A 25,889-nucleotide genomic window follows, 5' to 3' on the forward strand; every position below is an offset into this window, starting at 1 on the left:
ATATTTTGTTCGTTAAAAATTACATCCCTACTCCTTAAGATTTTACCATCTTCAGGATTCCATAGGCGATACCCAAAGTCTCCTTCTCCATAGCCAATGAAGAAACACTTTTTGGACTTTGCATCTAACTTTGATCTTAGGCTTCTATCTATGTGCATGAAAGCCTCACACCCAAAAACTTTGAGAAATGCATAATTCACCGGTTTACCTGTCCATGCCTCTTCTGGAACTCCCCCATCCAATGCCGTTGAGGGTGACCGATTGATTAAGTACACAAACGTACTTACAGCTTCCGCCCAAAGCTCAAGCTGTAGGCCTGCATGTAGCCGCATGCTTCGTGCTCGTTCCATGATTGTCCTGTTCATCCTTTCCGAAATCCCATTTTGTTGAGGTGTCCTTGGGGTTGTCCTTTGCCTCCGAATGCCATTGCTAGCACAAAAGCTTTCAAAAGCTTGGTTGCAATATTCGCCTCCATTGTCGGATCTGAGGCATTTAACCTTCGTACCTGTTTCATTCTCCACAAAGGCTTTCCACCTTTGAAATATGGAAAATACATCAGATTTATTCTTCATGACATAAACCTATGTTTTTCTAGTCGCATCGTCTATGAATGTTACATAGTACAATGAGCCACCAAGTGATGGTGTACTTGCAGGACCCCAAACATCAGAATGAACCAACTGAAGTTTTTTATTTTTTCTTTCATTTCCTGATTTTTGAAATTTTACCCTCTTTTGTTTACCATAAACACAATCTTCACAGAACTCTAAGTCCACTTCTTTCAAACCTGGTAGAAGCTTCTTTGTTTGAAGGATTTGCATTCCTTTGGCACTCATATGCCCAAGTCGGTAGTGCCACACCGCACTGTCAACTTCTGTAGTTGCTGCACAAGCTGAAGGTTGCGTGCTAACAGTACACAAGTAAAGTGTACCGACTTTTTCACCCTTGGCAACCACCAAAGATCCCTTTGAGATCTTCCACCGTTTGTTTCCGAATGCAATGTTGTGACCTTCATCGTCCAATTGTCCTGTAGAGATCAAATTTTTGCGAAGAGAAGGAACATGCCTAACATCTTTAAGCTTCCATTCATTTCCGTTAGCAGTTTTGACAGAAACTGTACCTTTGCCGACAATCTCACAAGCTTCATCATCTCCCAAGTATACATACCCAAAATTACCTTTGGTGTAGTCTTGGAAATGTTGCTTGTGTGGTGTCACATGGAATGAAGCCCCGGAATGTACTATCAAGGAATTAGACACATTGTCTAATGAGAGAATTAGAGCATCTTGCTCTACTTTACCTGCCACATTGGCCTCCGATGTTGGGCTTGTTGTCTTGAGACTCTGTCTCCTTCTTCTTCTTGGACTAGCAATCCTTCTTGACGTGGCCCTTCTTGCCGCAGTTCCAACATTCAAGAACTGACTTTGTGTGTGACTTGCTCCGCCTTGAGCGATCACGACCCTTTTGGTTTTTGAACCTCTCCTTAAGCCTTCCTCTTGTTTCCACTGATAGTGCAGCACTTGATGATTATCCTGTGCTTCTCCTTCGCATTTCCTCGCTTAGGAGAACACCCACAACATCATCAAACTTAAGAGTATTTGTGTCAGAGATAGAATTACTTACAGCCATCACAAGGCTATCCCAACTATCCGGTAGAGATGATAGTATAAGGAGAGCTCGCACTTCGTCATCGAAATTGATTTTCACTGATCGAAGTTGACTTATGTTTGTGTTAAAGTCATTTAGGTGTTCTGCAACTGAACCATTCTCTGCCATCTTTAGATTGAACAAGCGCTTCATAAGAAATACCTTATTGGATGCCGATGGTTTCTCGTAGAAGTCGTCAAGTGACTTCATCAAGTCCTTCGTGGTCTTCATCTCCGGAACATTGAAGGCCACCATTGACGCCAAGCTTAACCGAATTGTTCCCAGTGCCTTTCGATCAAGGACAATCCATGCTTCATCTGCCATTGTTGCGGGCTTCTTCGCAAGACCGCCTAGTGGCAAATAGAGGTCCTTTTGGTAGAGATAATCTTCAATCTGCATCTTCCAATGTTGGTAGTTTTTGCCGTTGAACTTATCAATCTTGAGCTTCCCTTCCTCCGCCATAACTCCCACTCAATTCAAGGAATCCTTTCCTTGAGATAATTTAGCTACGAGCAAACCTTGCTCTGATACCAGTTGTTAGGAAATAAGACGTAGCTAAATAGATAATTGAGTAGATTACTTAATGGAGAGAGACAGATTTATATACACGAGATTATAGAGTAGAGAGAGAGAGAGAGAGAGAGAGAGAGAGAGAGAGAGAGAGAGAGAGAGAGAGAGAGAGAGAGAGAGTACACACGATATACGTGGTTCACCCAATGTGGGCTACGTCCACGGGAAAGCAGCCACTCAATGGCTTTAGTACTTCAAAACAAGAAGTATTTTACAAAGGGATTATACCCTTAATGGAGCTCCTGCCTTGCTTCACTCTCACCACCTCACACTCACCTTGTTGCATCAACTTCACACTATGAAATGTGTGTAGAAATGGCCTCCTTTTATAGGCCAAAAGGGCTACCCTCTCTTATGAGAGACAGCCATGTGTAGTCGCCCTTGTGCGAATAAGTCCAAATCGGACCCTCCAATCCGCCCGTGTGTGGCCGCCCTTGAGAAGACAAGTCCGCTTTTGAATTCGGCCACCGGCCACCAGCCAACCGACCGGTTGTTTTCCGACCACTTTCCGGCCGCCGTCCGACCATAATATTCCGGCGAAAAAGAATATTCCGGTGAAAAAAAAAAGTTTGAGGGGCCTCCGCCGCCGAGGCCTTTAAAGTTGCCCCTGATTCTTGTCTGTGAAAATTTTGGTTTCCGGTGAGTGATTTTCCTTCACACACGATGGCTTCTCCTCATAATGGGGGCCTTACAAATGTGCGCTTTTACCACAGAAATTACAAGGGTAAATCAGGCTCCATACTTAACAGGTTCTACTCACAATTTTATATCTATAGAGTTGGCCACCAAGCTAGGCATACAAGCTTACGAGATGGGAGATGTCCTACCCGCAGACAGTGCCTTCAAGGGGCAAGAAGCTTCAGTCACTCCCTTAATCCCAAAATTGAGGCTTCATGTCCAAGGCTATGTGGACAAAGAGGACTTCTTTATCTCTCCTCTCAAGCATGAGGATGTAATCCTAGGGGCACCATGGTTTGACCGCCTGGCTGCCAATGTTAAATTTCCTGAAAGGAGAATCTCCTTTAAGTTCAGGGAAAAAGACATGTATATAGATGCTAAGGAAATGGGTAACACTATTCCCATTGTACATACACCAGATTTCAACAAGTCAATAAAGAGCTCTATTTTCGTGTACATGATTTTTGTTAAAGATTCTCAAAATGAACCTAATGCTTTAGCAAAAGAAAATAAAAGCAACCAAAAGGAATTAGAGTTATCCAATTTTCTCAAGGGGTTTCAAGATGTTTTTATTGACGACATCCCTTGTGAGCTACCTCCTAAACGAGGTAATGATGACCATGCAATTGAACTTCTTCCAGGAAGTTCACCGCCTAACAAACCTCCTTATAGAGTTTCTCAAGCTCAACAAGAGGAGATTATGCGGCAAGTGCATGAGTTAGTTGAGAAGGGCATGGTTAGGCCTAGCTCATCTCCATTTTGCTCACCTGTGCTATTAGTGCAAAAGAAAGACGGCACATATGGTATGTGTGTCGACTATAGAGCACTAAATAGGATCAATATCAAGAATAGGTTTCCCGTTCCACGGGTAGAAGACCTATTTGATAAGCTACAAGGATCGACCTACTTCAGAAGGATTCACCTAAAAAGTAGCTATCATCAAATAAGGATAGTTGATCAAGATATTGTAAAGACCGCATTTCGCACCACATTTGGTCTTTATGAATACATTGTCATGCCTTTTGGCTTGACCAATGCACCAGCCACATTCAACCGCTTGATGGAGAAGCTGTTCAAGCCTCATCGAACCTTCACTGGAGTGTTCTTTGATGATATTATCATCTACTCTAATTCATTAGACGAACACAAGCAACACCTCCAGGTAATATTTCAAGTTTTAATGATGGAGATGATCTTGCTATGCCTCATGTAAATATGGTTGATTCTACCTTGATCGATCCTCTTGTTAAGGAGCCTAAGGTAAGTACAGAAAATGGTTTATATATCAAGTATGGTTTGATTTAATTGGATGGATTCTTCATGAAGAGTGGGGAGAATGAGATGGATATGCATGAGGATATGAAAATGACTGATTTAGAAGTTGAAGACCTTTTGGATGAGATGTTAAAGGCTTCTTTGCATGCTATAGTAATGAAAGGGTCTCTCTGTGTGGTAGTTGTTGAGCGTACTTTATGTCTGAAGAGGATTCAAATCCTACAATTGGTTTATGCTTGGGTACTGAGAGTGGGAGAATTGATATGGCTGAAGTATTTTCATACATTTTGTGCTTATGTTGTATGGACTTTTGATCTAGGTGGACAACATGTTTTTGCTACTACTGAGCATGAATGCTCTAGCAGACTGGGGGTTTGGCAAAGTATGTTGCACGCATTTTGAGATCCCCGTTTTTTGTAAAAATTATACATATGGGCTTGAGATAGACCTTTATTAGAGTGTTTGGACGTTTCTATTTATTTATTGCTTTTGCAAGCACATGTCTATGTAGGGCCAGTCGTTATGGTAGCGCCAGCTGTCAGGTTACTTTAAGTGCCCTTAAGTGAGTTTTTTGAGGTGAGATTTGTATATAACTAAAACTCAGTGAGACTTGTAGATAACTAAAACTCGTATAAAAACTTAAAAACATTCAGCCAAAGTTAAAAAAATTTGCAGGTTTAGCTTGTTGTGCCTCCTTGATGGTTTTTGATGCAATTTTTGCCCTTGCCTTGCTTCTCTATGTGTAGTCATATCGGGACAACTCTCTCTTTTTATAAATTTTTCATGTAGCAGCATGTAGATTCAATTTTTTTCATCTCCATATTTCTCTCCAATAATTTTTTAAGCTTTCTTCCAAGCTTTAAAGTGCCCCGATTGGAGTTGTGCTCTTCAAGTTACGACTAGTTCTTTGCAGGGTTATATTTATTGCAGCCTGGTGGTAAATTGTATGTAGACAGATTGGGAAGGCATTTATCTATGAATTGTGGAATTGATGTTGAAGTTGTGGGTTTGTGATGTTCAATTGTGAAAGGGGAGGCCCTTGTCTTCATATGCATTGGTCGACGTGTACTATAAATCCGTGCTTTGACAGGGTTTTGCTCCTATGTGCTATGGTCCTTTGGGTGGACGTGTGCTTGTAAATTCCCAAGGGAGCATAGGCCTTTTGACTAGGGTTTACTAAGAGTGGTTTTGGTTTACGCTTTGGTGTTGAGGTTAAAGTTTCAACTAAGGGAGCATAGACCTTTTGGTTGGGGTTTACTAAGAGTGGTTTTGGTTTACGCTTTGGTGTTGAGGTTGAAGTTTTAACGCTTTAGGGTTGTAAACCTATAGAAGTGTCCCACTTTTTCTTTTTCCCAACAACACGTATGATGTCTTTTTGTGGAAAAATGAAGTGACTTTTAAACCAAAGACTCTTTATCACTCAAGCAACTCTCGACAAATTTCAGATTTCAATTTCAACACTTTTTGTGCAAGTTATGGTCAATACAAGCATGAACCTTGCCAATTTCCCTCTTTTGATACTTTTTAGCTCAAATGTGCTCCAAATGCAATGAAATTTTTGCTAGGGACTTCTTTTATGCCTTAGGGTACTATGGGATACTCAAATGTCTGATTTGACCCAAATCTGGCCTCTAAGACATTACGTGTATGATGTCTTTTGGCTCAGATTTTGCTTTTGCTTCTACCCAAGGTGCTCCTTGATGTGTACAACAAGAATATGTGCTCAAAGAAGAATTCGGATGTCAAAAACGCACAAAATCACCACTTTTCAATTTTACCTTCTTGGAATTGCAAAAATCTTCTTAAATTCAAGGATATGTGTACAAATGAGATGAAATTTCGCAAACAAGCTCCAATCATAATTTCCAAACCTCCTGTGTGGTCAAAAGTGCAGTTGGACTTTCAGATTTTGACTCGAGGAATCATACGTGTATGATGTCTAAGTGCTCAGATTTTGGAATTGTCTTTACCTTAGGTTTCCCCTTATCATAAGCAGCAAGAATATGTGATCACAGCAAAGTTTAAAGCTCAAAATTGCTCTCAAAACACAAATTTTACCTATCACCTTCCACGAAGTGCAAAATCACACCTATCTCTCAAGATATATGTCCAAAATGATTCAAACTTGGTGAGGATACTCAAAACAATGTTTCAAACCACCCTGTGACAAATGGTCAGGTTTGTTAGAAAATTGGCCCAAGAGACATCATATGCGTATGATGTCTATGTGCTCCAAATGCAATGAAATTTGGTCTCTGAGCTTGGTTTCTGGTGCTAAACACTCTCGTAAGCTCTGATGTCAGCTTTGGTCCCTAAAATTGCCCTTAGGCATCATACGCATATGATGTCCAACTGGTCAAACTAAGGTGAAACTCACTCCAGAGGTCCCTCACCTCACAAGCAACTCATAATAACTTTCAAAATTCAAGTCCGACACTTTTTGTGCTAGATATGGTCAACACAAGTATTCACTTTGCCTAGATCCATCTTGTGGTCTTATGAGCCTCAAATTGCTTCAAAATTCAATGGGATTTTTCCTATTTTCTCCCTAAGGCTCTAGATCACAAGGGTGCACTCAGATGTATCTTTTGACCTCAAATCTAGCCTCTAAGACATCATACACGTATGATGTCTATCTGGTCAAAATAGACTTCTGTTTCTACCCCAGCTGCTCCTTGATATGTACTACATGCACACGTGCTCACAACAAATTTTGGACATCAAAATTGTAAAAAATCATCACTTTTTGACAATGAAATTCCCTGAAAGAGTAAATTCCCCTCAAAACTCAATCTATATGTCCAAATGAAATGAAATTTGGTATATGTACTTGTTGACCGCTGGGTCAACAACACAACATAACTCAAGTTTCGTACCAAAGTCTTATCTTTTGCGAGTTATGAAATGTTGCGGATTATGGCTATAAACCACATTTGTAATGAGTAGCTATTCTAAGTTTCAGAAGCCGGGGTGCAATGGCACTTCCAGATTGTCAATACAAAGCCATTTGACCCTTTCAACCCCATTTTTGGTTAAACCTAAGGTAGCCTTAGTATATAAGGTACCTAGGTCATTTTGTAAAGAGGACTTTAATCATAATCAAAACTTTAGCGCTGCCGTCTACTGTGTGTGAGAGAGAAAGAGAGTGAGCGTGAGCTTTATCCTCTAGCTACGCCCGGCTCGCTCAACACATTGGAGATCCGACTGCACCATTGTTGTAGGCTCGAGGAGAGGCTCGAGGAGAGCTACGCGACGATGCCAAGCATTCCATGCGAGACGAAGCGCACACGCCGACGCATCTACGAGATATTTGTGGCCGTAAGTGTATCAAACGATGTCTGTTTTCTACGTGCTAGTAGTCTATAGAATCGTGGCGACATAAGCTACGCATAGGTACTCATAAATTTCAGTTTCGAGCACTTTCAAAATTCTGTTCTTTCATCCTACGCGTTTTTCGCAGATGGGTTTAGAGTGAGGGTTTTGAGTGTAGAAGCTTAGGGACAGGTGTATCCTAGTGAGGGGATGGTGTTCCTTAAGTTTCGTACGAATCTGGCATGATTAGGTGAGTTACCTTCCGTATGTGTGTATGTGGCTAGGTGGTGTAGTTGAGAGCAGTGAGGTTCTTGATTGTAGTTTAGTTGAGAGCAGTGAGGTTCTTGATTGTGGTTTAGTTGGCCTTCCAGAGTGTTGTATGTGTAGGATGGTCTCAGCCTGACAAGCTAAAGAGATTTCCTCCGTGTACCTATCGTGTTATCTGTGTCCTCGATTGACATTATGTTGATCTAGGTAGTGTTTGCATGCACTTCATGGGTGTGTGAGTCGCTTCTCGTCCAACAGTGCTCAACATAATATACAAAAGATGGACATAAAGTCAAAGGGTCAATTTTACTGCCAGAATAATTGTTCAGATATCATACGCATATGATGTCTGCTGATGTATGTTGGTCCAAAATTTATCCACCGGAATCCATAAGTCTCTAGAACTGGTTTTCAAGCACTTTTACCAATTTTCATGTAAAAATATGCTAAGAAACACAAGTTTCTCTTTTTTTCATTTTTGACACTCCGTCTTTTCTCTTTTGGGTGTCAAGAGTTGGTCAAAACTATAGTCTCAATGTGTACTTAGGGTAAAACACCCCTTCTAAACACTATGGTGCAGTCAGATTTGTCAAATTTGGTCTTCAAATGCCTCCTGAGACATCATACGCGTATGATGTCCAAGTTTGCAAGAATCCAATTTTTCTACATAGAACTCATGCACACACCCTCTTATATGCACAACATCAATCAGTCATGAAAAAATGTCAACAAAAACCTGTTTATTGCCTTTTTACCCTCAAAATCAACTTTTCAGAGATCGTGAATGCAAATAAGCACTTTAGCAAACAATTGAGTGATGAATAGCTCTAGATCATAATTAGATCACTTACCTAAAGCTACTCATACACATCATATAGGATTTGTATTTATGAGTAGAAAAATGCTTCATTGCCGCACACGGACTAGCAAACGCTTTTATCACCTCACAAATCACTCGACCACCAACAACTACTCTAATCTACAACTAATACTACAAATCCTAACCAAATCTATCTAGTTGTAGACCCTTGGCAAGACACACGCTTCCTTGCTGTCCACTTTATCTCGAAATATGATCTTCCGAATCCAGTTGAGAAAAATGTTTTCTTTAGTTGAAACTAAAGCAAGCAACCATCACACGAGTGTTAGTAGGATTACCTGCTCAAGTCCTTGTGTCCCCAGCAACGACGCCAATGTTGCGGGAGCGAATCACACCACCTATAAAGTGCATGCAACACTACCTAGATCAACATAATGTCAATCAAAGACACAAATGACACAATAGGCGCACAAAGGCAATCTCTACAGCTTGTGAGGCTGAGACCATCCCACACATACAACACTCAAGAAGGCCAACTAAACCAAAATCAAGAATCTATCTGCTCTCAGCTACACCACTCAGCCCACACACACAAACGGAAGGAAACTCATCAAATCGCACCAGAATCGTACGAAACTTAAAGAACACCATCCACTCACTAGGATACACCTACTTCAAAGCCTCTACACTCAAAATCCTCACTTGAAACCCATCTGCAAAAAACACGTATGAAGACAGAGCAGAATCTTAGAAGTGCCCAAAATTGAAATCTATGAGTACCTATGTGTAGCTTATGTCGCCACGAATCTACTTGCACGCAGAAAACAGATATTGTTTAGTACACTCATAACCACAAATAGCTCGTAGGTGCATTGGTGCACGTGTTTTGTTTTGCATGGAATGCTTGGCGTTGTTGCGTAGCTCAATCCGAGTCTATCACGATGGTGTAGTCGAACTCCAATGCGATAAGTGATCAAAGAGTTTCTTCATGATGAAGGTCATGCTCTCTCTCTCTCTCTCTTTCTCTCTCACACACAATCGACGATAGCTCAAAACTTTGATTATGATAAAGTTCTCTTTACAAAATGACCTAGGTACCTTATATACTAAGGCTACCATAGGTTATACCAAAAAATAGAGTTCAAGGGGTCAAATGGCTTTGTATTTACAATCTGGAAGTGCCATTGCACCCCGGCTTCTACAACTAGACTAGCTACTCATTACAAATGATGTTTTTAACCATAATCCGCATCATTTCATAACTCTCAAAAAATAATACTTTGGTACGGAAATTGAGTTATGACGTACTATTGACTCATGGGTCAACAACATCAAATCTCCTTTTTTGACCCTCTTGACATCGACATCGGCATCGGCTCTCAGCATCGGCATCGATTTTGGCATCGACATCATTGAGCAGTTTTTTGACACACATTGGAGTTCATCTTGATGTATGTATGCTCTATGTGGTTCAAATATTGATTTTCTTTCAGTTTCAGCATAGACGCGTGTTGTCTTACAGATACAAGTGGAGAGAGATTCGCAACAGGTGTTTTCTTGCTACAGGTTTGCACTCTTCTTTGTAGTTTTCAAAGAGTTTGTTACTACCATATCTGTTTTGGCACATGTATGGATTCTATGATTACATGCATAGCCTAGTTGGCTACAATTGAAAAATTCTTGCAAGAATGGGAGCTTCATATGTCGTTTCATGCACGATTAGCACTTGTGGTGCTATTGTGCGCTGTTGCGAGTGGTTTTCACTCCCCGCAAGGAGAGCTTAGTATAGATTGCTTGCACTTTTTTGGGTGCATGTTTGTGTGCAGATCCTACTACACTAGCAAAGACTATTGTTACATGTACATTGAGTTACGGATATTTCCACTATACAACAATGTGGAGCCATTTTTGGACTTGTTTTTTAGAAGTTACCTGGCCGTTTTTAAGACTCGGTTCAGAAGAACCCTTTTTGAGACTGTGGCTAGTCTTTGAGTCTGCATAGCCTTTTGTGAGGGTCATTGTGCAAGTTTTTTTGAATCCAAGCACTAGGGACTTGGTTACCCAGTGTGAGGTGGACTAAGTCGCTAGAGATCCCTTTTTTGTGGTCTCACCATAGGTTATGTATAGACGGGTATAGGTGCTTTTGATTTTGAGTTGGCAGTCATCATCATCAGATGATTTATATATATGGTATATGGCAATTTATGCCCAATCATTACTCTTTGTTCGTATATGTGCTATTTTTAGCCAATTTTGCTTGAGATTTTGATCTCCAAATAGAGGAGACTCTATCAAATTTTTCCCACGAGTGGTCCATACGCTTGGCACACTTGATTGTTCACACAATGATTTTGCTATATATTGTCTGGATGTTTTGCTTCTGTTATTATAGGAAAAACTCTATCAAAATTCTCCCAAAAATTTTGCCATGAGTCTTTTGTCACATTCTCTTGAGGGTAAAATCATCTACAAGCTCAGAACCTGGCAAATTCTTTGCATGTTCATGTCGAGATCTTTAGGATACAATGGTCCAAAGTATGATAAATCTTCTGGAGATGTGTCCTGAAGGAGCCCCCAATGCTTTTGCCCTACCACAACTGCGGCCCCCACTTCGATGGTACAAAGAGTTGCCTCAGGCAACACATCAGGTGTCTGCATTTTCCTCCTCTCATCTCTCTGATCAGTTTATGTCTAGCCTTTTTATTATACTCAATTTTATGGAGGACAAAGAAGCCTCTACACGATCCTTTCCTCAACCCTCAGCCCATCAACCAACACCCCGACCATCTCCTCAGCCTGAAACAGTATCCTCAGGTGCTCATGCTACCAAGGCTACTCCTTCACCCGCTCACTCACTTTTCATCCCTCCTTAATCTCCTTCTATACCTCCCTAAAGCAAGACTTTCCATTCTATCAATGATTATCAATCCTGGGAAACATCCCCCAAGTATTGCAAAAAAATGTTAAAACTGGATGTATTTAATTGGACAATATGATGTACATGATTATATGCAATGTAAAGACAAACTGAGTCAAAATTGAAAAAAACAATTAATTTTAGGCTGTGTTTGCAGTTAAATTATTTTTGCATTGGCATATTTATAACGATTATAAATTTGATGTGTATAGCTTCATCACAAAATTGTAGGTCAAAGCATCATGGTGCTTTTTATCAAGATTATGCCCTGGGAGTTTTAGCGCACCATAAACATACGATAATCTCTTATCTCTGTACAGACTATACTTCTCCTTTCTTTGAGGTAAAAAATACAATAGAGTTAATCCAACATATAGATTTGACTGAAATATTGTGAATAACATATGGGGAAGGAAAACACACAACAACAATGTGCAATTGCAAAATATACTACCTTTTGCATGCTGCATTGGAAAAGAAATTTTGGAGGCAAGTCAAGATTAACCTCATTATCCAAGTCCTCGTGCACCTATGATAGTGTGACATTACCTTGAATGCTAAGACCTATCTCCACATCAAGTCCACACTACACCTCAAGCATCTTCCCCAAATTGTTGATGTCATCAGATAAATCATGGTCCACAACTACCAATTGACCGTGCACTCGATGCCATCTTGTGTGGTGGAAGGAAGCTATGAATTTCTTAGAGGCTATCATGCACTTACACATGGTAGAATTATTATTAACCTTGCACAAGATGCCATCAAAAACATGAACATCCCAAGAATCATCTAAAAAATCAAGGCATTCCTCAGCTTTGTAGATAAGCATGATAGCATTCTTCCTGAGCTCCTCGTCCTCATGAAAGAAGTCAATACACACATGCATGAGCATGAAGATGGAGTCACATAACACATGACTATCAACATTTAGTCTTAGGAACTTATGTATCTTCTAATGGAGATTTAGTCTAAAGTAGTCAGAGGTTTCAGACGTAGCGACTTGCCACTGTGGACTTTTCTTTAGAGGAAGTGGGAGCTATTGGAGCATGCCAAAGATAAGCATAGAACAAGAATCATTGTAAAGGTGATCGTAGAAAAATACCCCCCCTTCATCCCCATTGCTCTTCTAGTGCTAGTGTTGTAGAGAAGCTCATCCAACTAGTGATGCATGGAATTCATCAAAGATCCCTATAATGCATTCCACTAGCTTCTAGTCTTCATTATTGGAGGGATAGATATCTTCAACAATCAAGTTGATCATGCAATACACAAGTGAACTAAAAAAACTCATGTGGAGCTTAGAAAATGCACAATTTGGTCAGCTAGTTGGAAACCCTATTGGTGGTGCTCATAGATGTAGCACAAAGTGTAAATGTTCAACAAGCACCTCCTTGACTATTTTTCCCATTGATCATGAATGATAAGCAAAATTCTGTTACCCTAACATTGTAACTCTTTACAAAATCATTTCCCCCGTTCTTTCTCTTCCTTGTGTATAGGAGAACCCAACCTCGAATGGTAATGGAGGGGGAAATACATTGATCTTCTATTCTCCATCGGTTCTTATTCTACGAGCTTAAGTTGCACATCATAGAAGAGAGAGAGAGAGAGAGAGAGAGAGAGAGAGAGAGAGAGAGAGAGAGAGAGAGAGAGAGAGAGAGAGAGAGAGAGAGAGAGAGAGAGAGAGAGAGAGAGAGAGAGAGAGAGAGAGAGAGAGAGAGAGAGAGAGAGAGAGGATTTTATTATTGTCCTCGGAGATCAATTATGACCTATGGGACCAAAGTTACATGTGATGTAGTATGTGTGTGGGTGATGAGTGATTCTTGATGCTCTAAAATTGTGGTGATGAGAGTCGCAATGGAGAGTCCACACTGTGGCTAGCAGAGGAAAGTGTGTAGGTCTAAGTCATGGATGAAAATGTGAGGGAAGCAAGTCCGAATGTGACCAGAAGCTGAATACTCTAGTAGTGTGCAGTACTTAGACTCTCAAACTTGCAGTGAGCATAATGTGCACACTTGATTTGACTCTTGTCCATTGCCCCAATGCCTTGTCTTGCAACAAAGGGAGTAAGAGCACTAAGCCGAATGGTTACGATAATGCGTATCGCTAACAATGATGATAGGCTCAAGCATGTAAGGGTGAGTACAATTTCTCTTTCAGCAAAGAAAATGGTTTTGCAGTTGGGGGTAGTATGGGTGGTGTATTTTATGAAGCGTCACCCACTGGATTTCTCCCATGTTACCATATACATGTGGTAGTAATGTGTGTGAACACACTTAGGACCGTCGGGGCATTTTTTTCCCTCACTAGGAGGTTTTTCCCCCTGTGCATTGTATATATGCCCATTATTCTAGGTCCATCTATCTTTCCATTGCACACTAAACAATACACTCTCTGTTGTGTGCCTTGAGTTTCCTTTGTCTTCTCCAAGCTGTGTGTGTTTTCCTGCAACCCTAATTCCAACAATTGGTATTATAGCATGTTGCGTCCACCAACAGCTCCAGCACATGCCTGCTTACTTTCTCTAATTTCTATGAGCTTTAGCAAGCGTTTGCAGGGTCCACAAAAATTTTGGGACATCTCGTAGAGCTTAGTCTGCTCAGATTTTTGATTCGTGCTCATTTCGGCCTCCGTTTCCACTACAGGCGCGCAGTACTCCACAAGCTATTTTATCATTTTATGCAAAATTTTTATAAGTGCCTTTTTTTGCATAACATGTCCATTACAATCTTCTACGGTTTGTTCTACATAGCACGTGTTGTTTCCGCTTTGTTTCTCCTCTTTTTGGGCAATTTTCACATCACGTGGAGCATTTACCATGGCTGACAACAACACATATGTGTTCAAGATGTTTGCTGTTGAGGAAAAATTGGATTGGGACAATTACCCTATGTGGGCTTACATAATGGAACATGTTCTTGTGTCAAAGGGCGTCTAGAATATTGTGCAAGGCATTGATGTACGTCCTGGTTCTGAAGATGTAGGCGATGTTGAGGATGTTGCAGGTTTTGCTGCAAGAATTGTTGTTGTTAGAGTTGTTTTGCCTACGGCAAAACAAGCTTGTTGGGATGTAAAGGATGCACAGGATCATGCATTGATTGTGTTGTCTCTGAAGCGCACCATTACGCCTCACATTCGTTCAACGGAATTTGCAAAACAAGCTTGGGATATTCTGGTTGGTCTTTATGCAAGCCGCAATGAGGCAAAAATTGCATTGCTGTATAAAGAGCTGGAGTCGAAGATTATGCATGAGGAAGATGATATGGACACTTTCCTTGCTGGTGTCAAGGATAACAATGAGCAACTTATTTCTGCAAATGAAGTCATTTTAGACAGTTCCCTTGTGCAGACTGTTCTTGATGCCTTGCCAGACTTTTGCTAGTACTTGGAGACTCATGACCCAAGGAAATCCTAAAGTTGTCAAGTTTGATGCATTGTGCACATTGCTATTGCAAGAGTCGCTTTCAAGAAAAAAGAGGACTAGACAACGTGGAGTTGAACAGGCTTTTATGGTTGCTCAAAGAAAGGGTGGTAACAGCAATGCAACCACTCCTTATGGTTATTCTGCAAGTGGAAAATCACATGTTCCTAATGCTTCTGCTGGCAACAATTCGTCTGGAAATTCTGGTGATAAGGGAAAAAAGAAGATGCATTGCCATTATTGTAAATCCAATGATCACTTGATCAAGCAGTGTCCTAAGTTGAAGGCCAAAGAGGCTAAGAAGATGCACAATGGGCTTTTAGTGCAGAGTGTACCTATAATCCTGTTGTCCATGATGCATGCATGTCATTTGCTGCAGATTCACATGTGTGGTTTTTGGCAGTGGTGCTACAAAGCACATTCCCTCACATCGTGATTTGTTTACCTCTCTTGAGCCTGTCCCTTATGGAAATTCAGTCACTTGTGCCAATCTTATCCGGTTCAGGGAGTGGAAAGATTGTGCTTACTACTGCTAATGGCAGTTCTTTCACACTTGTTGATGCACTTTATGTACGTGGAATCAAGAAGAATCTTTTGTTTACATCTGCACTTGCTAGACCTGGACTTGTAGTCAAATTTGTGGATGACAGATGTACAGTTCATGATCTCAGTTTTGGTGATGAAATCGTTGCATCTGGGCTTTTGTGTCGTGGGCTGTATTTCATTTTGTATGACAAGTGTGGAAAAATTTTTGCAAATGCAGTTGCAGATTCAAGGGCTATTTCAGATGCAAAACTTTGGCATGCACGTTTTGGTCATCTGAATTTTGCGAGTTTGTTGCGTTTGCAAAAATCTGATATGGTTGCTTCTTTGCCACCTCTTGAAGCACCTGTCAAACACGTTTGTGAAGGGTGTATTTTTAGTAAGATGCAATGTTCTAAGTTTCCAAAGGATGGTTCAGTTAGGGCCACATGCAAGTTGTAGCTTGTGCATAGTGATGTTTGTGGGCCCATGCACACTCTGTCCTTGGGCAATTACCTTTACTTCGTGAGTTTCATTGGTGATTACAAATGTAACGAAGTAAATGTAACAAATGTAAGGTGTGCAAATGTAACAAAGCTTTGTATATGTTGAAGCAATCTCTTCGTGCTTGATATGAGAAGGTTGACACTCATTTAGTCAAACGAGGCTTTTGTAACAGTCCAACAGAAATCACATTGTATGTAAAGTGTGAGGGTGATGTACTTCTCATTGTGGCTCTTTATGTAGATGATTTGCCGATAATTGGACCAAATGAGAGACATATTCCTGAATTTAGGGCAGATTTGAATGCTACTTTCAAGATGAAAGATTTAGGGTTGTTGAATCGTTACTTGGGTATACATTTTAAGCAGTGTGGTGGTGGTATTGCCTTGTGTCAAAAAAGTTACATAGAGACATTGCTATGTAAAAGTTTGGACTTGAGGATTTCAAACCTATTTCCACTCCCATGGAAATAGGTTTGAAATTGAATCTTCATTATGTTGGTGATCCTGTAGATGTCACTCTTTACCAAACTGTTGTTGGATACCTCATTTATGTATGCAACACGAGGCCAGATATGTAGTTTGCAGTCTCATAGGTTAGCAGATTTATGCATAGCCCAAGGTCTAAGCATTGGCAGGATGTCAAGAGGATTTTCCGCTACTTGAGTGGCACTTTACATCTTTTCTTGTTTTATCCCAAGAGGGGATCATTGTTGTTAGATTACCACTGAGGTGCATTGCCACTATGTCAGGGAGAGGCTCTCAACGAGAGAGATCAGCTTGGCTTATGTGTTAGACAAGGGGAACTAGAACCTAGGAGTCCACCTCCCAACCACCCACCATATAGCATGGCTCCTAGCCCTTTGTCCTAGTTGGACTCCCTTTCCACACTGCCTAGCTTGGACTTACCCTTGTCTAGTCCGGCCTTGCCGTTGTCCTGACATTACTCCCCTTTTAAAGAAGAGTTTTCGTCCTTGAAAACAAAAGTGGGGACTTCTTCTTAAGAACACTAATGTTTTCCCAAGTGGCACCTTCCTCAGGTCGATCTTTCCACTTGATTAAGGCTTGTTGACGTACATGATGACGCGTGTGTAACTCATGATAGTCAAGAATATATTTAGTTTCATGCGGTAAGATAGGAGGTTCAACGAAATCAACCAAAATCTGTTGGTCAATTACATTTTTGTCCCCATGTAACCGCTTACATAAACGGCTTACATGAAACACCGGATGAGTACGAGAATGTGAAGGTAGCAATAATTTGTAGGCACGATCACCTACTCGCTTGAGTATTTTGAAAGGCCCACAATATCAGGGAGATAATTTAGGTGTTGGCCCAGTTTTCAGACTTTCTGAATGTTCTGGAACACGTAAAATACTTCCTCCCCTTCTTCTAAGGTAATTTGCCGATGTTTCTCATCAGCGTACTTCTTATACCAATCCTGCGCTTGTTGGACATTCTAACGAGCGAGTTTCAGCATATTCATGTGGTCTTGGAGAAAATCCTTAACCTATTTGGAGCTTTTCGGTTGCCAACCCCATCCTAACAGGTGACCTAGGTTGAAACCCCTACATGAGCATGAAAGGACTAAATCCAGTTGTGGCATGCTTAGCACTATTGTAGGCAAACTCGAGAATAGGTAAGTATTCTTCCTAGTCTGACTGTTTTTTGCTAAGGTATGCTCTTAGGTATCCTCTAGCACTTGGTTAACTTGTTCAGTCCGACCATCTGTTTCTGGATGATCGGTTGTACTGAGGTTTAGTTGTGTACGCAATCGTTTGAACACAACCCTCCAAAAATGAATGTTAAACTTGTGATCACAATCACTGACAATGTTACTTGGCAAACCATACAACTTGTATAGATTGTCCACAAATAACTTGGCTAGTTCTGGAGTCTTAACCGTTGATTTGGTTGGAATAAACATACATAGTTTAGTCAACGGATCTACGACCACCCATACCGAGTCATGACCTTGTACAGTGGTTGGTAAACCCACAATAAAGTCCATAGGTCTACTTTCCCATTTTCCATTGGGAATCTCCAAAGGATGTAAGAGTCCTCCTGCTTTCAGGCACTCTGCTTTATTTAACTTGACATTTTTGGCAATGCAAGACATAAGCTTCAACAAAGCCATGTAAACTTGTCCAGTAAAGCTGTCATCGTACGAGAGCATAAGTCTTTCTAATACCCGAGTGCCTTGCACTTGGACTATCATGACATTCATAACGAATTTGGCACCGAATGTCTGTGTCTGTCGGTACACAAACTCTCCCCTTATGGAGTAGGTACCCATTGTCGATGGTGAAATGCTTCCATCGCTGTAGTTCATCACTCGATAGAGGAGGACTAGGTGTGGAGGTTAACGTTACACTACCATCATTGGAGTGAAAAGGATCCCTCATTTGTACATGGCTCCACACTTTGGAATATGCTTCATCATGCTCATATTTGCCTTTGAGAGAATCCAAAAATTCACTACAAATTTTCGTGAACAAGAGAGAATTGATCTCCGGCATACAACTTAGAGCGTCACCACCACATTGTATCGTCCTTTACGATACCGCAGCTTGGCATCATATTCCTTAAGAATCTCGACCCACCTGGCTTTTCGAGCCTTGAAATCAGTTTGTTGTGTAAACCATTTGATGCTTTCATGGTCAAACTAAGCACCATACAAATAATGCCGCCATGTTTTTAAGGCAAACACTATTGCATAGAGTTCGCGCTCATAAGCAGAGTAGTTTTGCTGAGCTACATCAAGCTTCTTGCTTTCAAATGCAATTGGTTGTCTGTCTTGTAACAGGACTGCTCCAATAGCACGGGCACTGGCATCCATTTCCAAAATGAATGGTTTCAAAGGATCTACAATATGTAGTATGGGAGCTATAGCTAATGCATCTTTGAGCGTATCGAAATTGTGTTGTTGAGCGGGTCCCCATTGAAAAGCTTTCCCTTTGCCTTTCAGTTGATCCATCATGGGAACAACAATATTAGCATAGTTTTTAACGAGCCTTCGATAAAAACCCGCAAATCCTAAAAAAATATGTAGCTCTTCCAGATTTTTAAGAGAAGGCCACTGCCGGTGTATCCACTTTGGATTGATCCATATATAGCCCATTAGCTGAAATAACATGCCCAAGATAGTGAATTTCTTCTTTCAAAAAATCACACTTAGATTCTTTGGCATATAATTTGTTTGTTCGTAACAATTCGAACACCTGCCTCAGATGTTGTAAGTGTTCTTCTTCAGAAGCACTGTAGACTAGAATTTCATCGAGAAAAATGATGACAAATTTGCCCAAGTACGGCTTCAAGACACTATCCATAAGTGTCATGAATGTTGCGGGCGCATTGGTTAACCCAAAGGGCATCACCAAGACTTCGTAGTATCCAAACCTTGTTCGGAATGCAGTTTTGGGTATATCAACATGTCGAATACGAACTTGGTGATAACCTAACCACAAGTCTATTTTCATAAAAATGCGATTCTGAGTGAGTTTGTCAAACAACTCATCCACTTGTGGCAATGGGTACTTGTTCTTAACCGTAACCGTATTTAAGCCATGGTAGTCTACGCACATGCGCATAATGCGATCTTTTTCCTTCACTACTAGGATAGGAGAAGCCCATGGTGAAGAACTGGGTTGGATAAACCCTCTGCTAAGGTAGTCAGCAAGCTGACGTTCCACCTCAACAGCTTCAAAGTAACTCATATGGTAGGGCAGTTTACTGACAGATTTACTGCTTGCAACCACATTGATGCTATGTTTCACCGATCGTGTCGACGGTAATCCTGGTGGAAAATCATTAGGAAAAACATCTTGAATTCCTTTAATAATTTTTGTAACTCACTAACAATGTTTGCTTGTTTGGAAGTAGCCATTGGTGGAAGAGATGAGAGAGAAGCATGCGGGGTTGAGGAATGTTCAATAGATTTAATGTTAGAGAGAAAATGAGACAATGAGTAACACAAGAAAACTTGATCTATTTCATTATCAGAAACGAGTTGCATAAGCTCAGGTGTACATATCAATGGTGAAGAAGGTACATCCTTCTCTCCTAACAACAACACATGTGTGCCATGGGAATCGAACATCAAGCTATTGTGCTCATACATATGCTTCAGTGATGGTCCTAGGCTATGCAACCATTCCCTACCAAGGACCACGTCTGCCCTCTCCATGTTCATAACCTGAAAATCCAAGGATGTGGAGTAACCTTGTACTTCCAACGGAACAGCTCTGACTTGAGTATCGCAGATTTCGATATCATCTCCATTCATCATTGCTACCTTGTAGGGGTGGGCACTCAAAGTTTGAGGCAATTTGAGTCTTTTCACCAATCCATAATTGATAAAATTGTGAGTAGCACCGTCATCTACCAAGATGCACACCTTGTGCCCTTGCAGAGACCCATGCATACGTACTAACTCATGTGGTCCGAAGGTCTGTTTCCACATGGAAGTTGTGAGACAGCATTCATGCACCACCTCAGTGTGTGCTACTTCCACTATAGAGAATCGTGAGGAAGACTCAAGAGGCAGCAGTTGCACCATGTACACTGCTTTATCCTTGCCATGAGCATCAGATTTCCCCTGGGACAATCCTTTTTGCCATGACAGCTTCTTAAAGATTGAAAAAATAATTTCTCTTTCTTAGCTTTATCAAAGTCCTTAGGAGAGAGAGGACCTCTGGACCCCTTGGGTTTTTCAGCTGCTTTTGAATTGCCTACTATAAATTTCCTTTTATTGTGCCCACACTGTGTACGTGTATTACCATGTGTATTAGCAGGCACGTGAATATCATGTGATTTCTTTTCATCTGGATCATCGTGAATATGTGCTTTCACTATGGCTTCCTCAAGTGTTTTAGGGTCTTGGGTCTTCACGTGCTTCTTAAGCTCTGGTGTCAGACCATGTATAAATCCCCGTACTTGTTGAAAGTTATCTAAGCCTTCCAACTTGAGGAGAACATCCCGATAGTGAGATATAAAGATGGGTATTGGTGCATGGAACACGTGTCCCAAGCCGTCCAATTCCGATCTGCCTCATTTGTAGGCAGCAATTCTTTGCAAAACATAGCTTCAAAAGCTGCCCAACTTTGTGGTATGGTATTCTTCTCCTTGAGAGACATCCACCATTTGTAGGCTTTGCCTTCAAGAGTTAAGCTCGTTTGCAGTGCTCTGACTGCGTCTGGAGTACGCCGTAAGGCGTGAATTCCATCCCACTTGTTGAGGAAGATATTCACTGCATCCTTATTGTGACGGTCTTCTCCCTTAAAAGTCGGTGGTTTGGTGTTTTTCAACAACTCATCCACCTCTTTTGCAGTGAGAGTGTGCAAAGTATCAGCAGTTGGACCTTGTCCCGGATTAGAAGGGCCTTGCCCCTGTGTAGCAACATGCTAATGCATGTGCGTGTCAGTAGGACCCTTGGACTGCTGTTGCATTAATTGGATCACTAACGTGGATAATTTAGTGACGTTCATTTAAAGATTTAAAATTTCCTTCCATTATTGATATGCGTGTCTCAAGTGCATGAAATTCTTGAATGTCGAGCAATTCATAGGTGTCGTCACCTACCGTAGCGTCGTGGCCACTCTCTATGAGAGCGTCTAGCCACGAGCCATCATGGGCAGGATAAGGCGTATTTTGCTCGAAATCAAAAGTCATATTGATATCTAAATCCATGGCGACACAGTTCAGTGAAAGGAATAGTAAAAAAAAATACCAAATATTGATGAGCACCACAAAGGTTAATTAGCCTTGCTAATCCTGGTGAAATCGATATTGTCCAAGTAGGAATCGATCCCAAGCTGTGTAGGGAAATCCTTAACCCATTGTAGCCAAATTGAGTATGAGTAGAATTGCTTTCGACCGCAATCGATTTTGAGAAATAACGTCACTTCTGACTCCCCTTGAGATGCTTTATTAATTCTCTGATTTTTTGCAGATAGTACGTAGAAAATTTGTGTGGGTGTATGTACTTGTTGGCCCTGTCGGTATGCCTAGCTTTTCCCAAAGCTTCACAAGAGGGAGGGGGGGGTACCCCGCTGTGGGTACCGTTGGTGAAAAAACTTGTGGCCACTAACCCCAAATGGGCTGGGCACCCACCGGGTGTGAAAAAAAAATTGTTCACCGGTTATGGTGGCCTGCAGACAGCGCGAGGGGGGAGCTTTTGCTCACCCCGCCTTGTATGGTGGTCGAGGGCGCCTGCTACAAGCACGTGAAATGGTTAGCGGGGTCGCGCGATGTCGTCAAGCCCAAGAGGGTGCAATTTTGTGCAGGTCGCTTGTCGGCCGCTTCCCCTCACAAGAGGTGTTGCCCACACCATCGTCTTCCTCATCCTCCTCACAGGGGGTGAGCTCCACGGCCTCCTTGACCCTGACATGCAAAAGCATGCAATAATTTGTGTGGCTCTCGAACACCACGGCTATGCCTTCCCAAAAATAGTGTTCTTGATACCAATGTTAGACAAGCGGAACTAGAACTTAGGAGTCCACCTCCCAACCACCCACTATATAGCATGGCTCCTACCCCTTTGCCCTAGTTGGACTCCCTTTCCACACTGCCTAGCCCGGCCTTGCCCTTGTCTAGTCCGGCCTTGCCGTTATCCTGACATTATGTGCCAACACAGTAAAACCTTGCAGATATTTTCACAAAGGCATTGTCTCGTGAGAAGTTCAAAGCTTTTGTTCATGTCCTCAAGGCATGGCACTTCCCTTTACTCATGTGCCAGCTCTCGTTCATCGCATCACTCCAGGGGGGATTTGTTACCATATACATGTGGTAGTGATGTATGTGAACACACTTAGGACTGTCGGGGCATTTTTTCCCTCAATAGAAGGTTTTTTCCCCCGCACATTGTATATACACCCATTATTCTAGGGCTATCTATCTTTCCATTGCACACTAAGTAAAACACTCTCTGTTGTGTGCCTTGAGCTTCCTTCGTCTTCTCCAAGCTATGTGAGTTTTCCTGCAACCCTAATTCCCAAGCCATAATAAAGTGGCGTTGTAGAAAAGCTTCATTCACTTGGGAGACTGACTCGTAGATATGCATCATGTCGTAATCTTCCCGACATCATGGAAGAATTTAATAAGCACATACATGGGCATAAATATGGAGACACATACAACATGACTCAAAACATTTGGACATGAGAGCTTTTGTATTTCTTGGTGGAGCTTTAGTCTAAACATCGAGAGGTTTAGATGCAGGTCTTGGCCGCTGACGACTCCTTTGGAGGAAGTGAGAGATATTGTAGCATACCAAAGCCAAGAATAGATTGAGGATCATTGTAGGAGTGGTCATAGAAGAACACCCCCCTTTTGGTCAGCATTCCTCTGGTGCCAGTGTTATAAATAAGTTCACCCACAAGTGATACATGGAATGCATTGAAGATGCCCATTATGCATTCTATCGATGGCCAATATTAGTATCTGCAACAATCACGATGTAAAGTTAATTACAAAATACACAAGCTAACAAAATGAACTCATGTGGAGTTTAGAAAATGCACAATTGCTTGATTAGCAAGAAATCCCATTGATGTTGCTTGCAGATGTAGCTCAAAGTGCATATATGCATGCTCAATGAGCACCTCCTTGACTATTTTGCTTATTTGTGATAAGTGAAAGTCTTTAACCCATCCTTCATCGCTGCTAGCAAACTGGTTTCCCGTGTGCTTTCTCCTCCTTGTTTGCAAGAGAATGAGAGGAGATACCTAGCTTCCAATGGTGATGGTGGTGGATAGCCCATTAAGTATTTTCCATATCAAAGCTATCAAATTCTTCCAGTAATTTAATACTTGCAACGAGGTCTTCTAATATCCATTAGTGTTTATTCTACGGCCTTAAGAGGCATAACACAAAAGAGAGAGAGTGTGTCTACTAGTGTGGTTGAGCATGAAGATGATGCAATCAAATGTAAACAAAATAGTTAGCTTAGCACAAGAGAATGGGAATGAGTGTAAAAGCCATGAAATATTGCATGTCAAAAAAGTGCACTTGCATGAGTGTGATTTATGGCAAATGCGAGCAATCAATAGCAAGGATTATTACATATAAAAGAAGTGTTAATCCATACACAGCTAATATATGAGGAAAATATATGAGAATTTATATATATATAAATACGTAAATATTTGTGTGTGTATTGTGTGTGTGTGTGTGTGTGTGTGTGTGTGTGTGTGTGTGTGTATTGCAAGGTTGTGGTACAACATGAGAGTGTGGTTGTAATTAAAATATGAACAAGGTCATGATACATAGTGAGGACAGGATGACCAAAAAATGTACACAGGGATCCTCTGGTTGTTCCACGACAAGCAGTCGTGCCACTAGCCACAACGTGAGGGGCCATGGGAATGTTTAGCATTTCGCACCTCATCGCGTTGTAGCATGATTGTCTGTTGCGACAACATGTGACGAGCCCTGTGTACATTTTTTGGTGACCCTATCCTCGCTCTATACTGCGACCTTGCAACACGCACACAAAAAAAATATGTATGTGTGTGTACATATAGCCCCACAATGTCCTATCACGTGTCATCCATGCATACAACTGAGCACTTCCCAATGCACCATGACTTGCAATTATGAGCATCATCATGACAGCATACGTCCTCTCAATGTCATCATTATGTGCATTTCTTTGAAAAAACATGTTCCGCTCACTCTTGTCAAGCACTTTTTGCTACTCAGTATCTGTTTTCTCTCTTAGCACCCATGGTCCTGTTTGACCTATCTTGGCACTCATTTGAGATGTTTTCTTTTCACTCTCCCCGATTCCCACGTTGTTAGTCATTCCTCATGGCTCATACAAAGCAGACTCCCAGGAAGGTTTACCAAGGTGAAGGATCTTCTAGTAGGGCTCAATCTGATGCAGGTCAAGCATCAACGCCACATGTTATGGGAAAGAATCTGCCTCGTTTACGTGCAACCATGAGAAGCAGGAGATACGAGTAGAATCAAAGTGTGTTGTTGAAGCTTGAAAAGCTCCAAAAACATATTTCCCTGGCTATGCCAAAGCTACCTTTTTAAAGAGTTGTCCGTGAAATCTGCGACCAAAACAACCTTAATTTCAAATGGTCTCGCAATGCAATGGGTTGCCTCCACGAAGCGATGGAGGATTTCTTTGTCAAGCTACGTTATGACTACTCATGCCCACTCATCAACACTCATGCCACAAGATTTGAACTCCCTTTGGCTCATCAAGTTTAGGTACAATAAAACATTAGTGCATGTGGGTATATCTGGAAAAAAGATGGAGAACATTTTGAAAATCGTGCCACTGGGAAAGGTCAAGGTGGTTGTTATTTCTTCAAATATCCATCATTATAGAACTCGTCTAAATAAAAATTGGGAATTTCAAAGACAAGAGGAAACACAGGAATTGGAATTTCAAGTAGAGAAAGAAGTGCATAATGTTTACCTCCATCATGAGCAACGATTAGCAGTGGTGCAAAAGGAGCTAATGTCGATGCCTTGGAATGTCTTAACACACATTTTGATGTTGTCATTGTGGTATGGGATGCATCATCAATTCTGGTTTTGGACCCCATGAGATCGACATTTTGGGGGACCTTAACAGGGAGCTAACGGACTCAATTATACTGTTTTTTGTGGTTAGTGATTTTTCTCCCATCTTGTGTTGGTTGCAAGTTTACTATGTGTTTTGCATGATAGAATATATATTTGCTTGCAATTTTGTGGTTTTGAACCTTGCATGGAATGTCCAAGGTGTGGTTGTTGTTATTGACTCCCAGCTTTCTGTATTTCTCTCATCCAAGAATATATCACTGATGGAGGTAGTTGATTGGTTTCAACCGTCAAGATGGAGATAGCCAAGTTTTTTTTTGCTGGCTTGCAATGAAGAGTAAGAGTTGTCATTAATAACAATCTATCTTCTATGTGTATGTTGGAAACATGCATCTCAATTGACCTTCCTAGTTAAA

Source organism: Adiantum capillus-veneris, chromosome 7 (assembly GCF_014529385.1).
Source record: "Adiantum capillus-veneris isolate H3 chromosome 7, ASM1452938v2, whole genome shotgun sequence".
Taxonomy (NCBI): domain Eukaryota; kingdom Viridiplantae; phylum Streptophyta; class Polypodiopsida; order Polypodiales; family Pteridaceae; genus Adiantum; species Adiantum capillus-veneris.